Here is a 15,680-nt window from a genome sequence, read left to right as displayed (position 1 = left end):
GGGTAATGCAGGATCTCAGCACACATTCCACAACTGCAGTTCCTGCACCCTGTTGTAGCATTTCAACAAAGTCAAGAGAAGACAGTCAGCTCCTGTCATCTTCTTGTACTCACTGCAGTATGATCTTTAGAATTACTTATCCAATAATTCCCAGTGATCTCTCAACATCTGACATGACTCCTTTCCTATTCCTTGTGCCCTTATCACACTAGTGAATATACTTTTTCTTCTTCTACAGTTGTATAAACTATTATAAGTAACCAATAGTCATCCTTCTATTTGCATTATGAGTCAGTCATCCACAAAGAACAAGATATTGATTTCTAGAAAAAGAGGACACATATAGAACTGCAACCTTGCGCAGCTATTATTAAGCAAACTGCTGATTTAGTGAAAGCACCAACTTGTCTGTCAAAACAAATTCTTACTACAACTTCAAAAGTTCCTTTTCAGAAGTCATTCAGAGTGATTTTTCTATCAGTGTCTTCTGCAATTTTCTTAAAATTAGCAAAATATACTTAGCAGAACCTAAGGCATGCCTAGTAACAGAAAAACAGCTTGCACAAAAATGGTAGATATTTAAGTGGTAAAGAAAGCATCTTCGATCACTAAAATCTGTTTCTTTAAAGCTGGCTTTAAAAGGTAGCAAACTCATGAAACCCTTAAAATTCCTACTGCAGAACACACAGATGCAAAATAATCATACATATTATAGCAACCACAGTGTAATGCAGGATTTCCAGAACATCCAGCAAGACCAAAGCTAAAACATCAACATCCATAATCCCACCGTTTACTTTCCTGTTTCCAAACAGGGACATTTGCTATTTACTGTGTGAGGAGCAACTACCTCCCGACACTGTTTGTGTAGTTAGGAAAGCACATCTCACTGGTTCCATGGTTATACCGAACAGATCTTCTAGCACAGTAAAAAGTTAAAATAAAATGAAAAACTTGACTAAGAAAGTTTTCAATGCTCCAAGGTTTACTTGACCACCTCCAGGAAGCAAGAAAGAATTCTGCTGTAATATATAGAACTGCTCAGTCTGTTAAGTGCCATGATAGGTCTTATAATTTTCCTCTGAAACTTCATCTATTAGTTACTGCCAGAAGCAACAAACCCAGTGCAACAGTTGAGGTTAATAATGAACATATAAAGCTTCTGTTTGAAACAACATGCCTTCCTACACCATTTCAGTGGATCCAGGTATCCCTAAGTGTACCATACTTGACAGTGAGAAAGCTATTTGCAATTAAATTTTTAAGCCACCAAAATGAAAAGCATTACATGCATTTCTTACACATGAATTTGCTTACTAACACAGGGGATTTTCCATAGCAATGAGGTAGTTTAAGTAAATGGCTCCTCGGCTCAAGATTTCACATTGCTTATTTTCATATTTTACTTAAATGATGAACTTACAATTTCTATTTGCTTCAAATTGTACAACAAAAGACTTCAAGAAAATTATACAAACACGTATGTTCCCTGCTTACTATCCAAAACATATTACTTGTTCTTTAATAATATCCTCACCTGTATGGGGATTTCTGTCTATCAAAAATGTGGCATTCTGAAACAACAATTAAATTACCAATTACCTAATTACCACTGAAATCCCTTTGCAACTCTCACTCTAAATGTTTAGAAATTCTTAAAATAATTGAAATAAATATGACTAACCATACAGTTATACTATCTTCAAAACTTTGACTGCACCTCCTCTATTTTTTGCTGGCAGCCAAAAAGCCAACCAAATGCTGGGCGTCCTGAAGAAAAGTACTGAGCGCACGCAGGGTGCTGTGTTAGCACTGCAGAAAACCTGGATGGGCCCATGTTTTGACTGCTATGAGCAGTTCTAGTCTCAGCTCAGGAAGGGCACTTCAAATGGTCAAGTTCATGCAGCTACCGCTATTCAAGAGGCCAAAAAATATTGTTTGGGACGGTTTGGTTTGTAACTTCACCTGGCCCATTTGATCTGTTATGCCAGATGCAGCAGTAACTACTTGTACTGTTTGTGAATTAAGACCTCAAAAATCATCATTGCAATGAAATCCAATTTGTCTCATTAAATTATTTTAAAAGGCAGAACCTCAAATAATTTGAACTCCCCTTTGACAGGACTGTCACCTATTGCGTCCTCAGTGTCCGCCTCAGACATCTTGGGGCCTCTCTAAGGTCTTTTAGATATCCGAATGCTAATTAGCTTATTGTAGGTTAAATTCTACAGTTTGCATTTTTGAATTTAAAGGCATGCAGCTGATTTACTGCTAGAATCACACAATATATCTAGACTTATGTAGGAAATAATAATGCCTGGAAAATGAACTACTGGCACATACTGTATTGATACAAAGCTTAAAGAAAACAAACATGGGGGATTATTTATAAAACTAAACAACAGCTGTTGCACAATGGAGGAAACAACCTTTTAAAGTGGAGGAGATAGAGGATTAAGTTACATACTGAAAGGCAGATAAGATTAAAAAAAAAAAGTAGTAACCATATATCCTCATCTTCTTTAACACTCACACTTGAGTAGGTGTTCTGGGAAAGAAAAAAAAAAAAAAAAGCTTTACTTTGCTATTTTAAATATACATAGATGGTCCTGGATATATGTTTCTGATGTACTTGACATGGAGAGTACAACAGACTTCAGTCCCGGAATTAAAGGCCTAGATGTTTTTTTCACAGTGTTCTAGGGCTAAACTGGCGCTGCTGTCAATCCGGCAGAAGCTCCCCCAGCTCGCTGCCGTCAGTTCGGACGCTCCGCTCCGCACCCGGCGGCGCCGCGCTGCGGTTCCCGTGTCCCCCGCTGCGGGCGCGGGGCCGGCACAGCCGCGCCGCCTCGGGCCCGCTCTCGCCCAGCGCCGCCGCCGCCGCGCTGCGGGCTCCCCCCGCCCGGCTGCCTGCGGAGGGGCGAAGCCCGAGCGCAAGCCGCCCGGCGGCTGCCACGGGGCCGTGACACCGACGGCAGGGCCGCTGCGCCGCCCTGCTGCCAACCCGCCAGCCCCCTCCCGCCGCCGCCAGCCCCCACGCCACCGCCTCCTCCCGTCCGTCCGTCCTTCCTTACCGCGGCCCGGCCCGCGGCGGCCGTGCAGGAGAAGCGCGGCCGGTGCCGCGGGTTCCGGCCGCTGCCTCCCCCTTAGCGCCTCAGTGCCCCTCGCCCTCGGGGCTGGCCCCGCACCGCCACCTGCTCCCGCCAGCGCCTGCGGCTGGCGACGTGTTCTTTCCCAAGCACTGTTAGGCTTCCTCCTCCTGCTAGAGAGCAGAGAAGTTGGTGTTTAACTCCTTTATTCACCAGAAGGTGACGTTCCAAACTTTTGGCTTCCTGCTGTTATTTCTGTTTTTAATGATGGGCTCTGCGGCTTCAGGGTTGCGCTTACAGGGTGGCGAGGTCGATTTGCAACTGAAAACAGTTTTTGAGTTCCTGTGAATTTCTCAGAGGTTGGGAATAACGAAGCTCAGCTTCCTCTGGTTGATGAAAAGCCTTCTTCATCAGCTATTGAATATTTTGCAAAATACACGGATGGCATGAAATGTGTGTGCTAAATAGATTCTAGCAAAAAGTGAAGTCCAGAAAGTTTTGAGTTGTTTTGCTTATTCTCTTTAATTCTTCAGTATATAAAATCCACTTTCTTGAGGTGTCAGAATGTCACCAGCTAGTTTTAGAGCCTACCCAAAACCTCCTAATTTTTATAATGTTAAAGGGAAGCGCAGCTATTCCTCTTCTCTGACATGGTGTTAAAAAATAAATAGGATCTTGGATTGTATTTTTAGGCTGTGCTGTGTAAAAGGCACATGCAAATGATGAAACTTCATTGCTGTATGGAGTTCATGAGCTGTACCTATATCTCTGGGTGGCCTTGCTGAAGGCTGGCTAAGGGGTGATTTTGTCTTGGGCTTGTGACTGGGAGCAGGGTATATACCTTTTAGGCACGACTTAAGAAAGTCTGAAGTAATAAATTAGACTCCCAAGACAAGGCACAAGCTTAAAAGAAAAACGATCCAGGTAATTATATAAAGTATCGTGTCTTCTGCTTTTAAGCATACATACATGTGGCTTTGGGTCTTTCTCCCTAATGCTAAATCCCTCACCCAAGCAGATGCTCCCTGGAGCTCATACTTAAGGATGATGAAAGTGGCTGTGTGGGCAGTCCTGAAATTGTTGTTTACCTGAGTGTGACTGTGTGCTTCTCCATGGCATTTCCTTGCTCTTCTCTGTTCCTACCCCGGTCCCACAAAGTTTTATTTTAGAATACAAATTATAATTTGTATAATTTGCTGGTGGAGTGTTTTGGTTTTTTTTTCATTGTTTAATACAGGAAAAATGTTGAACAAAGAGACAACATAAACAGTTCCTTATTACAAGCAGCCTAGACTATAGGTGCTCAAGCTTTAAAATCCTTGTGCGATCATATAATGATGAAAAGCCAGATAGACAGTTTTGAAAATAAGTAATGTGTATGTATAAATAATCTTTCTTACCAAGGGACCTACAATGTTATAGAAACAATAATTCCCCCAACTCCCTTTGAGGGAGGAATGTCCATTTTAAAAAACTTTATGAAGCTGACATCCTAGTGCATAATGGATCATTTATTTTTGCTGACTAGGCTTACTACACGTACAAAGCTTATTCTGAAAATCAGTAGCTAGAATTAAAACCTCCTCTTTGTAGATTTTGAATTACTGCTATGTGGTTTGGGAATAAATAAGATTCCCTATAAAAGGAAGCACTGAACTTCATTTACAAAAGGAAAACCAATTCAAAGACTAAAACATTTGTGTGTCAAGCTTGAAAACTGAGGGTGAGCATCTGAGTTGACACAAGTGAATGTGGCTCCACTGATCTCAATGGGAACTGGTCTATGCTGGCTGAGGATCTGTCCTTCACCATTTTAGTTGTACACTGAATCATAGTTTTAGTAATAAGCATTTTTTGCTTGTTGCCTTTCAAGATTAGCTTTCTATTTCAAATCAGAGTTTTTAAGAAACTGTTTATTAAATAAAATTATTTTTGAACTGAGTTGTATCTGGAATAATTTGCTAATGGTAAACAAGCAGAGCAGTAGGTCTGATCCTAAACTGTGTCTTCCATTAAGACCTCTTGAAGTGAATGAAATTGAAAATCATGCCTGAAGTGCAGCAATGTAAAAGAGATTATATGGGAAGAGATGAGTATCAGACAAGAAATTGTGCAAGAGCCGAAACACTGAGATGCCACGCTTCAAGGGAAGAACAAACGACCACAAAATGTTCCAAGATTATTATGAAAGATGAAGTAATTAAAACTTGTCTTCTAGCAATTAAATTAAGACAAAGGTGCCACTGCAAAATCATGTAACATTCTGACATTATTCAAAGATAGCGGTAGTCACTGCACCAGCTTCTGCTCTTTCTCATGGGTTTCAATTCTGGACTGTTCCAGTGGGAGTTTGGAGCAACAGTACTATGCTGTTACTCTTCTATTACTATCAGGTAAAACATCAGTTAGAATACCCATGTCAAGGTGCAAAACTATGAGTATGAAATTCCAAGCCAAAGTTGTTCCAGATGCTCTGAATCGGTAGCTGTACAAAAATTTGGCATCCACTGCAGTTCTCAAGACGTGAAGCTCCCAGGGTCCTACATTAAGTTGTGCAAATCAAGGCTGCAGAATTAGGCCTTGTAATTGCAAAATCTGCCAAAACAGCGGCACAGCAAGTCAGCATAATCTTTTAGTTCTTGGCATCTGGCCTTTACTGATGTATGGTTCAGATCTGAAAAAAATTCTGTTGGGAGGAGATGGGGAAGAGAAACATGAGAGAAGTGTTCATTAACCTTTACCCTCCATAACATAATTGGAAAGCATTAGCTTGAAGTCTTGGCTTGGACAACGAGGTGATCATTCACTCAGCTTAATCTATGAAGTAAATACACAAGCTTTTATTTTCGAATTACTTAAATGCTGCAGTTACAGTTAGTTTGAACATTAAATACCGCAAATATGGGTGGACAAGAAAATGTTAACTTCCTCAAAATGAAAATCATTCAGTTGCTTGATTGCTATTAGAATTAAAGGCAAACATTAGCAAATCCATTATTACTGAAGCAAGCAGTAGAAACCAAAAGCTAAAATGCAGTGCGAAAGCAAAGCAAAACAGGCTCCAGTGTGTTCTGTTCCTCTGAAGCTGCAGAAGATAAATGGGCAGAGGTAGAGACAGGACAGAATACAAAGCTTGATTTGAAAGCTAAGAAAACAAAAAAACAACTTAAAAGGGATCAAATAACAATCATAAAACTTTTTAACTTGCCCGCAAGGAAGGCTTCTCTAGAAGATACAATACAAACACTGAAGGGCAGATAAATACAAATTTCTCGCTTGTTTCAGGCTCCATGACGATCAAAGCAATTTTTTGTCACAAGTGAACAGAATGGAATATTTGGTTCATTTCTTTCTCTCTGGCATTAGGGAGTCTGTCAAGCATGGTGTTTTTTAAAAAATTTATTTTTTTCCTCTCTCCTTAATCCTGCACTGTTCGTAAAATTCTGGCAATTTAGATCAATTGTATCTTGGTAGGCATTGTCTTCATTTGTTTTGTCTTTTCCTTTTGGTAATCGATTTACTTACTGGTATTTCGAATTTCAGTGATATTGAAATAGCTTCTTTTGTTTGCATAATGTTTCAGACAACTTTCCATATTATCTTTCCAGCATAGTGGTATAATTGGTTGATAACATCTCAGCGTTAGCATTATGTTTGGTAGTTTAATGACTCTTAATAAAATTGTGCAGGGTTGTATCTGGAAGTAACAACAACTTTTGTCAAATCATTTGAAAATCAATTTTTTAATACAAGAAGCTTGGTAGTGTTTCTTTCAAGTGGATTTTATAAAAGTATTTAGCACCTTGCTTTTCATTCTTTTACTCTTTGGCATATCTGTTGATGGGTGTTAGCATGCTTCTATATTCTTCCTCTGTAATCTACAGAATTTTACTGCAGGTATTTTTAATGGTTGTATTGGAAACCACATTTTGTCAAATCTCAGCTTTCCTATACCTAAAGCTTCTACATCATTGGCGTTTGAGATCTAATAGTTCTGCTGGGCTGAAAGTGGGAGAAACCCTGTTGTCAAAGGAAATCTTTCCTGTTTTCCTGGTGTGGCTCTGCTCTAGCTCAGAAAGGAACGAAACAAAAAATACTTGCACTTTAATATGTTTCTGTACAGCAAAGGTGGCTGTAGTGTCCCCACTGTGGTATGTGGGTAAATCAGCAGAGTTAATAGTTCTCTCAGTGATGTGATGTGGCACTTGCTGGGTGTCTGGGTGCTGCTGCAGACGGACAGACGTCCCTGTGCTGAGCGGGACAGTGGCCTCTGCGGAGTGAGAGGCAGCAGGAGCGCTGCGGGGAGCTGAGCCGCACGGGGCAGCGCCCAGGCCACGGAGTCTCCAGAGCAGAAATGCCACTCGTAAAAAAAGATTTTATTGATCATACAGTATAAATTTTGCATCTATTTACCAAGAATGAAATTGGATTGAAAACAAACATTTGCTTACAAACTGATAGATGACAGTAACTTCTTTGCCTTCTTAGCCCTAACAGAACCTTCTTAACTTCACACTGATAGATGTGAGAGGAACAATGAAGCTTTGGGCATTAGGATTCTATTTTAAATGCAGGAAACAGTCTTGTAATGATTAGAATATTTTTTATTAAATTAGTTTTAGTTAAAATATAGCACTAATCAAAATTGAAATGTATTGTGGTGGCATATTTGTTCTGATAAACGTTTGACTGTATAGTTCTTGCTGGTCTCTTGCACAGGTAGGGCAGAGAGAACAGAAAACAAGTCTGATATGGGAAAGCATGTGGATTTTCATAAAATTGGATATCATTCTACAAAGATACCAAAAGGATTTTGTGTTCTTTCAATGCAGAACACGGACTAATTTCAAAACCTTGACAGTTTGTTGTGCAACAGAGCTGTCATCTTTTGGGGAGCTCTGTAATTTTCAGAATAGCTTCTCCATAACATGGAGTCATGTAACATAGAAAAAGGGCTATAATCTGTGGATTTTGTTATTGCTTATCTGAGAGGAATTCCTCTGAAGGCGCATCATTTCCCCGCTGTAAGTAGTACAGGTGATCCAGACTTTGATTCCTGCTACTGCAGACACACAAGTTTGCTGAAATGCTCCAGTTTGTTGCTTTTTTCTGAGGGCAAGCTATAGTTACAGGAATCTTTCCCCATGTGCCCTCCTTCTCCTCTCCTACTGATGTCAGGAGGAAATTCAGGGAGATTTTGCGTGCTAATAACTTCCAGTTAATACACCGGCATTTTTGTGGACCAACAACGTGGTCAGTAGTGTGGTTTTCGTGTTTTGAGGAGACATTGCAGTGTCACTCTTCCCACAAAAGAGAATTCCCTCTGTGCACGGGTGGTGGTGGTGCTCATGTTCTTAGAAAGCCACACATACAATTTCACAGGGCAGTGGAAAGCGTCGCACAGGCCATGGCCAGCTGCAGCCCTCAGTGTCAGCCGCATGCCTGCCTTCCCCGGGTAGCTCCGGTACTGCCATCCTCCTCAAGGACCATTGATACACAACAGAGTAATAATTTATTAAAAAAAAAGGTATATTTTTCATTCATATTTGTACACTTTTAAAAAATATGCAGTACTGTACTTTAAAGTATAAAAAAAAAATGTGATCTAAGTATCACATTTTACCCATTTTTAACATAGTTCTACTCCTTGGTTTCTGTCATCTTTGTCAGCTCGGGGATTTCTCTCTCAGCCCTCACCCATCTAGTTTTTAATGACTTGGCTAGAAGATTATTTAATCTGTTTCATATAAACTTTAAAATGATATGATGAGGCATAAATATAATGCTCAAAATCTTGATTTCAGTAGAGTTTAATATAAAGGTTCTTTTACAAAGCAGTATTTTGCAGCACAAAACATGAAGGCTTTCATCCATCTTTATTGTTTCTCATTTAGGCCCAGATCCACACTTACATGCCAGATGGCAACTGCAGAGGAGTTTCAAGTTATAGCTGCAATAGATGAGAAGATAAGTGCCTCTTGAGAAAGGGAAAGCCAGATTGCATATTCCTTTCAATTGCACCTGATGACTTATTGCTAGTAACTAATTGGCTTGTCCGTACACAGGCAATTCAGAATCTGATGGCAGTGCCTGACTTTATCTGTAGCTCTGTTCTTCCTGCAGAGATCACTGGTGAAATAAGCCCTTGCAGAGAAGAATATTCTATATAAAGCTCTGTGAAAAGCAGACCTAAGGGTTGGTTGTTTGGTTTTTTGAATTTTCATTTTCATTAATGCTGTGTCAAGATTTTTTCCTTCAGGAGAGCCATAAAATCTTGCGTAACTGTCATTGTTAGTTATTATTGCAAAATAAAGTAGCTGATTATGATGTGCTAACACTCACTTAACAATATATTCATATTAAAAAAGAGACTACCTATAAGTAGGGCTTTGTCTATTTTTCTTTAAAGATATGAATGCTTTAATAGCAATCATCCTCTCTTAAAGATTTTTAAGTGCATTTTCATTTTAGTCCTGGGTAGGGCATTTGACAACTTACTTGAGACAGCACACAGAGAACCAAGAGAGCTAACTGGAAGAGCATAAAATAACTCCGGAATGAGAAACTGCTGGTTTATTTTCACTACTTAGAAGCCATCAGCAGCTGAAATGTCTCTAGAGCTTTAGAAGAGTGTTGTTGCTGCCATTGTTGTGATGAAAGGCAAAATCTGTGTGTAATGGTACGGCTTATAGCCAACCTCGTAATAAGCCCTTTAAAAGGTGAAGTATCCACTTAGAAAACAGCATCCCTCATGCAATGAAATGTCAGTAATTTTCCAGCTAATGCAGAACCTGCATTATGTCCCAAAGTCTTCAAAGCATTTTCCCTTTTATCATTTTCCCTAGATACATTTTGCTAAATGCAGTAACAATTTAACAGTTATGTACAAACAGAAAAAACAAAACAGAACAAAACCAAAAACCAGCTTTCTGTGTTACAAATGAATATTAGTTGTTCAGAAGAACAGGGAAAGAAAAATAGGCTATGTAATTAAGATCTTTATGTGCAGTATCCTTGTTACCCATGCGTCTGCAGTTGCAGTCCGAACAAAAACACAAGTATAGGTGTGAAAGTGCCATATAAATAGCTACAGTGCATATCTTTTTAAATAAACATGAAGTAAAATAAATCACTGGGAATCAATAGCATTTCTCAAAGGTATTTTCAATTAAAAAAAGTGTGGAATAATAGAAATATTGTTAAGTACAACAGGACCACATTAAACATCTAGAGAAATCATTTTAGAGATTCCCAGCACTTTAACTGGACTGTGAATTGAGTCCGCAGCTTGTAAGTTACTGCTTGCTTCAGAAAATTACAAAATTGACTTTTCCTGGTGATGGCTCCACCAGTAACAGATGAGACACAGGCACGAACAAGCATCCAATCAAGAATGAAGGTGTTTAACACTTGGATAGCTGCATAGTGAAACCAGCAGTCCTCAGGGAAATGAAATTTAGACATGTCAAGTGTGTTAGAAGCCAATGAACGTGGATTTCTAAAAATGCTGGGTCAGGTCTTTTCAGTGTGTGTTTGTTCTTTTCTATATGGGATCCAGACCTAAAAGGTAATGGGGCACTTGCAGTGGCCCCGCTGCTACAGCTGAGCCAATTGCTTGCAGCTGACAGGAATTTGGGTCCTTTCCATATATGCAAAGGAATTACCTGGCTCATCAGCAACACATGTGGGTGATAAACAGGACCTATTTAACAGAATGCAGCAGCTCTCTTTTGTTGTTTTGATAGCAGCAGTGAAAGGTTGTTTGCCTGAGCATGTAGGGTATTTGTAAGTAGCCCCAAAAATAGAATTTAACAACTATGTCAGGTTGTGTATACCTTGAACTTGTAAGCGTGAGTTTTTGTTGTGATAGCAGGTCCCTTTGAACGGAGCTTTTTCAACAGTGCAGTTGCATAGAGACTTTAGAGAATAATTCTCATTGTGGGTTCTATCACAGCTTTGGCAAAACTGATCCAGTTTAACAAACTGCCTCTCAAGATACATCTGCATGGTGGCAGATAAAAATGTTTGCAGTACCCTTTGTTGTTTTGCAAAATGAGGGGTACGTAGGATTTCTTGAAACTTCTGAGGTAAAAACTAATAACTGCAAATTAAGAGAAGAAAGTCTATTGTGGTTTGAAATGAACATGTTAAGAGGCTAGAACCAAAGAATCAGGATGGATGGAGAGACAGCAAGAATTAAGGTAAGCTTGCGAAAATATGTTTGAAATGGTAGCGTGCTCTTTAGTTTTCTGAGAATGAGCACTTCCTAATAAGAATGATAAAGGAGTAGCACATTCTGTAACTGAGATCTCTTAAAGTGCTAAATTGAATATTATCATCTGTTTATCATATAACATGATTTATGTCAGCCTGTATATGTTATCAGATAGTATAACAGATGAAATTGTTAAATAGGAGCAAGGTTTCACTAGGTATGACTGATGGAATCAAAACTGTGGAAGGTTCACTAATTAATTCTTAATCTTTCCCTATCCTAGTGACCAGAAGTAACCCAAGGTGTGAAGCTCAAGACAAGCACATTTAGAATAAGTAAGTGAAATCAGTAAGACTTCCTATATAGTCTGTAATCATCCAAAGGATATCACTGACCTATCACTGTGCTGGGGGAAAGGAGAGTGTCTTGTAAGAACTGCCTAGTAAATATAACACTTATTATTTTACAGATCAGGATAAAAACAACTTATGTCTTACTTCAGGGCATTGATATTTTACTTCTGAAGCATTAGGCATTGCTTATAGCTGGAGGAAATTCAAAGGCACCATTGGGCCGATAGTGCAGTTATGGCAAACTGACATGAATCATTTTTATGTGTATTTATTGCTCTTAAAGGTGCTAGCTTGGCTGACATACCATAGACCAACTTCAGCTTTAGACATGCAGCTTCCAAAGAGGAAAAAGTAGTTTGGTTACTGTACGGCTAAAAGAGAATTTTTCCCAATGGAGAAAAATTACTGCTCTTTCTCTTTGACATTAAGTGTCATTTGTTGCAAATGTTAGAGATTGGTTTTGTCAGTCTTATTTTTCATTCTCAGCTAATACTGACTAAATTCAGTGGGGTTGTGTGGCCTAAATCAGTAAGTTTGTGCTTCAAACTAAAAAGGCTGATTGACCTTGGTTGGGATTGTTTGGTGAGAACAGAGGTGATGGAGATGCTCATTTTTTGGTGAGACAGAACATCCTATATTTCATTAAAAACTTTTTTTCTGAGTTGGAAATGATGGGGTAACAGGTCTGCATGGAACAGTGGAAACTTTCTTGTGCTTACTTTTCTGCCACAGAGATATTGATATGTATGAGTAATAGCAATAGCCTTTTTTTTTTCCCTAACTTAATGTTTTAAATGCTCAAACCACTGTTTTTATTTGTTAATATGCCATGTCACACACGTCTCTGCAAATACAGTGAAGAGTAATTCTGTTTTTGAGGTCAGGTCTGTTACAGAAGGTGCTGTTTTCCAGATAAAGGTTCAAGGTGCTTTTCAATTAATCATTGTTTCAATATATACTAGCATATACAAGTTAGAATATTAATTTCCAAGCAGTGCCTATCATGAATATGTAGGTTAAAAAACCTGAGATGAATAAGTCATGTGGCCTTTACATTTCAAGACCAGATCTGTAATTCACTGTACATTCATGCTGATACACTGACGAAGGCGAATTAGTTCCGGACAAAAATGCGTCAATGCTTTATTGAATAGTCAATTATTAAACACATAATGGAATCTGTGGTTATCAAGGCATCATTTGCACCGGAATGGAATAGAATGAGTTTATTTCTAAAAAATCCAGGCAAAATTATATTAACATGGGATTAAAATGAGTTATTCCTTCTGCTGTACAATGAGTGGGCTGGCTCTACTTTATTTACCCTCCCAATGAGCTAATTTCAGAGTATTATTGTATATACAAACCTAGAAAAATAGCAGTAAACAACATTCTTTCCATTGCCCTCAAGAAATAATCTATCCAATTTTCTATGTTCCATTTGGTGGAGAAATAATATTTTTGAGAACCACACATGAAGGTAAATGTTATGATGTAAATGTGCTGGCAACTGTTCTTGTAGAAATTGGATGAATAAAATGAAAAAATGAAGTGAATAACTTATTGCTGAATGATGAGGGGAAGTATTTCTTGAATGTCACTTGCATGAGGTTCTAAATATTGCTTGTTCCCCTAGACCTATAGTGAAGACTTCATTCAACGGGGGGGTGGAAAATGTGTTTGACAATTGACTGGAGGAGCATTGTCCACAAGCTATAAACACAATTCAGGCTGTGGCTGTTTATTAAATTTACTGCACTTATATACCACGATAAATGCATTGGATCATTGATCTAGTGCATATTTTTGATTAACATTAGGGAAGCTGCAGATTTACTGCAGCATGTTTAAAGGCACCATTTTAAATCAACAGAGTAGTATGTCAGGCTGGCACTTCAAGTGGGTTTTTAACAGAACTTTTTTTTTCAGTTGCATTAAATGTAATTATGGCTATAGTTAGCTGAGATATTGCTATAGATATTTTCTTAATAATTAAATTGTTAATCTATATTATCGCCATATATAATTATATATTATGTATAGCCTATATTAATAATTATATATTGATTATTTATATTATTAATTTAAAATTATATTTTCTGATCTATGACTTTCAAAAATACTTATTACTAACAATTTTTGCAGCGTAAGTAATTGTAGTTATTTGCATGCTCCAATAAAAATTGCAAAGTCTCTCCTTAGCAAGGCTCAACAGGTTGCTGTTAGTTTATTTGCCAAAAAGAGTTGGACAGTGTGCAAGATGATATGCAGTTTTTATTGACATTCTGTGCATCTTAAATGGAAAATGTGTGATTGAGCACTTGATATGTATAAATCAGTATATCTAACAAAAATAGAAAAGCAGAAATTGTGTAACTGTAAGATACAGCAAGAATTTTTTAGCTAATGAGATTACAAGTGCAACTTAATTTACCTGTATGGAAGTAGAGGAATTCAGAGGCAGAAGTTCAGAAATTGAGATTGTCCATACATTGCTTTCCAAGGTACCTTTTCTTCTAGAAATTTCTGATAGAATTTGAATGCAAAAATTGGTTCTTCATTCTGCAATCTGTAATTCATTAGGGTATTCTTGTAAGCATGCTGATCCTCACTGCATGTTTGTGGTTTTGTTAAAGATGCTTAAGATCAGAATGATTTATATGGTTTTGTGCAAAAGATTCTGAACTGAGTTACTTGATACACAAGAACAGAAGGCAAGTTTGCAAGTGTTGGGATAACACTTCTCCATTTCTGCATAAGATCTTAAATGCATCTCTAAGTAGCTAATGGAGGTGGGAGGTTTTGCTGCAGTAAACCCCACAAAGAACATGTTATGATTGTGTAAAAGCTGGTGTATCATGTTTCTCTTCATGATATGAAATACTTAAGTCATGCTTAGCTGTTTAAAAGAGCTATCTGAAATAGCATGGTATCTTACAATAACTTCTTGAAGGTAACTCCAATGGAGTTGCCTTTAACAAAAGATTTTAACAAAAACTTAGTAAATGAGTGTAGTTAAAATTACCAGTCCAAATCCTCAACATATAATGCACCATTAAATCCTACACCCCAGTGTATCAATATTCTAATAAGGCTCTGAGAAGAACTATCTGTGTCGCGAACCATTCTTTCCACTGGGAATTCTGTAACTGAGGCCTCCAAGTGGGAATCTACCATTAATAGTAATGAACTTCAAGCACTTGTAGTCAAGGCATTTGCTATATCTGTCAGTCAGCTGGGCTTTCACTGATGAGCTCATTTGTCCTTCTGCTCCAGTCATTGATCAAGGGGCTTCTGGTGCCATTTTTTGAGTATCTTGTTGATACCACAGCAGATGCAATTGCCTGCTATTGTGATTTGTGCTGTTACTTCTATTGACCTTTTAGTATTATTTTGCCCTTCCTGAAGAAGAGGATGTTTTGGTGGCTATGGGGCCGTTATGGTTAATGATGTGATCAGAGTATCGTGAGAACTGTCTTGAATATGAAACTGTCTTGATATGAAGGAAAGGCTCCTTTGTGTTGCTGAGATTATTTTTTTTTTTTGCTGATGTGTTTGTAGCCGCAGGTGTAAACCTCAGAATAGGTCCACATCTACCTAGCTGTACTTCAGGCAGTGATTGTCTCATATTAAAAGCCATTTGTGGGGGGGATATTGTTCTAGAAACTTTCTCACTGATAATATGTCTTTTCCTCTGAAAGAAAAGGTGCAGTTCCACTCATGAATTCATTAATTCCTCATAGCTCAGATTTCTAGGGGCAAGGGGTCCTCATGGTGTCCCTAGCTTTGGTACCTCTATTTAGAAGGAAGATGTGACCAGTTACCACTCTCTGCCTTAATGTGAAATCTGCATGGTTTTTTATTACCTATTTGGGTCCTGGGGAAGGTGGTTATTTGAGTTCTGCCCCTGAACAAAACTTTGTTTCCAGGAAACCAAGAGAGTCTGGAAAGATATGTCAGTATCCCCCATTTAAACAGTGCAGTATTCCAACTTAGTGGCTCCAGTGACTAAGGACTCCTCTT

General features: G+C 38.4%; 1 protein-coding gene across 2 annotated transcripts in view; it reads right to left on the bottom strand.

Moving 5' to 3' along the window:
• The window catches only part of NMNAT3 (nicotinamide nucleotide adenylyltransferase 3), a 28,785-nt gene extending 25,516 nt beyond the window's left edge, over window positions 1-3,269 (bottom strand). For both annotated transcript variants that reach the window (XM_082057134.1, XM_082057135.1), the window contains exon 1: window positions 3,075-3,269. The gene's annotated coding sequence lies outside the window, so the exon portion shown is untranslated. The remainder of the gene's footprint in view (window positions 1-3,074) is intronic.
• Window positions 3,270-15,680: the final 12,411 nt, after the last annotated feature.

The sequence above is a fragment of the Streptopelia decaocto genome (genome assembly GCF_964273445.1).
Source record: "Streptopelia decaocto genome assembly, chromosome: 6".
NCBI lineage: Eukaryota > Metazoa > Chordata > Aves > Columbiformes > Columbidae > Streptopelia > Streptopelia decaocto.
This window is presented reverse-complemented; position numbering and strand designations above follow the sequence as displayed.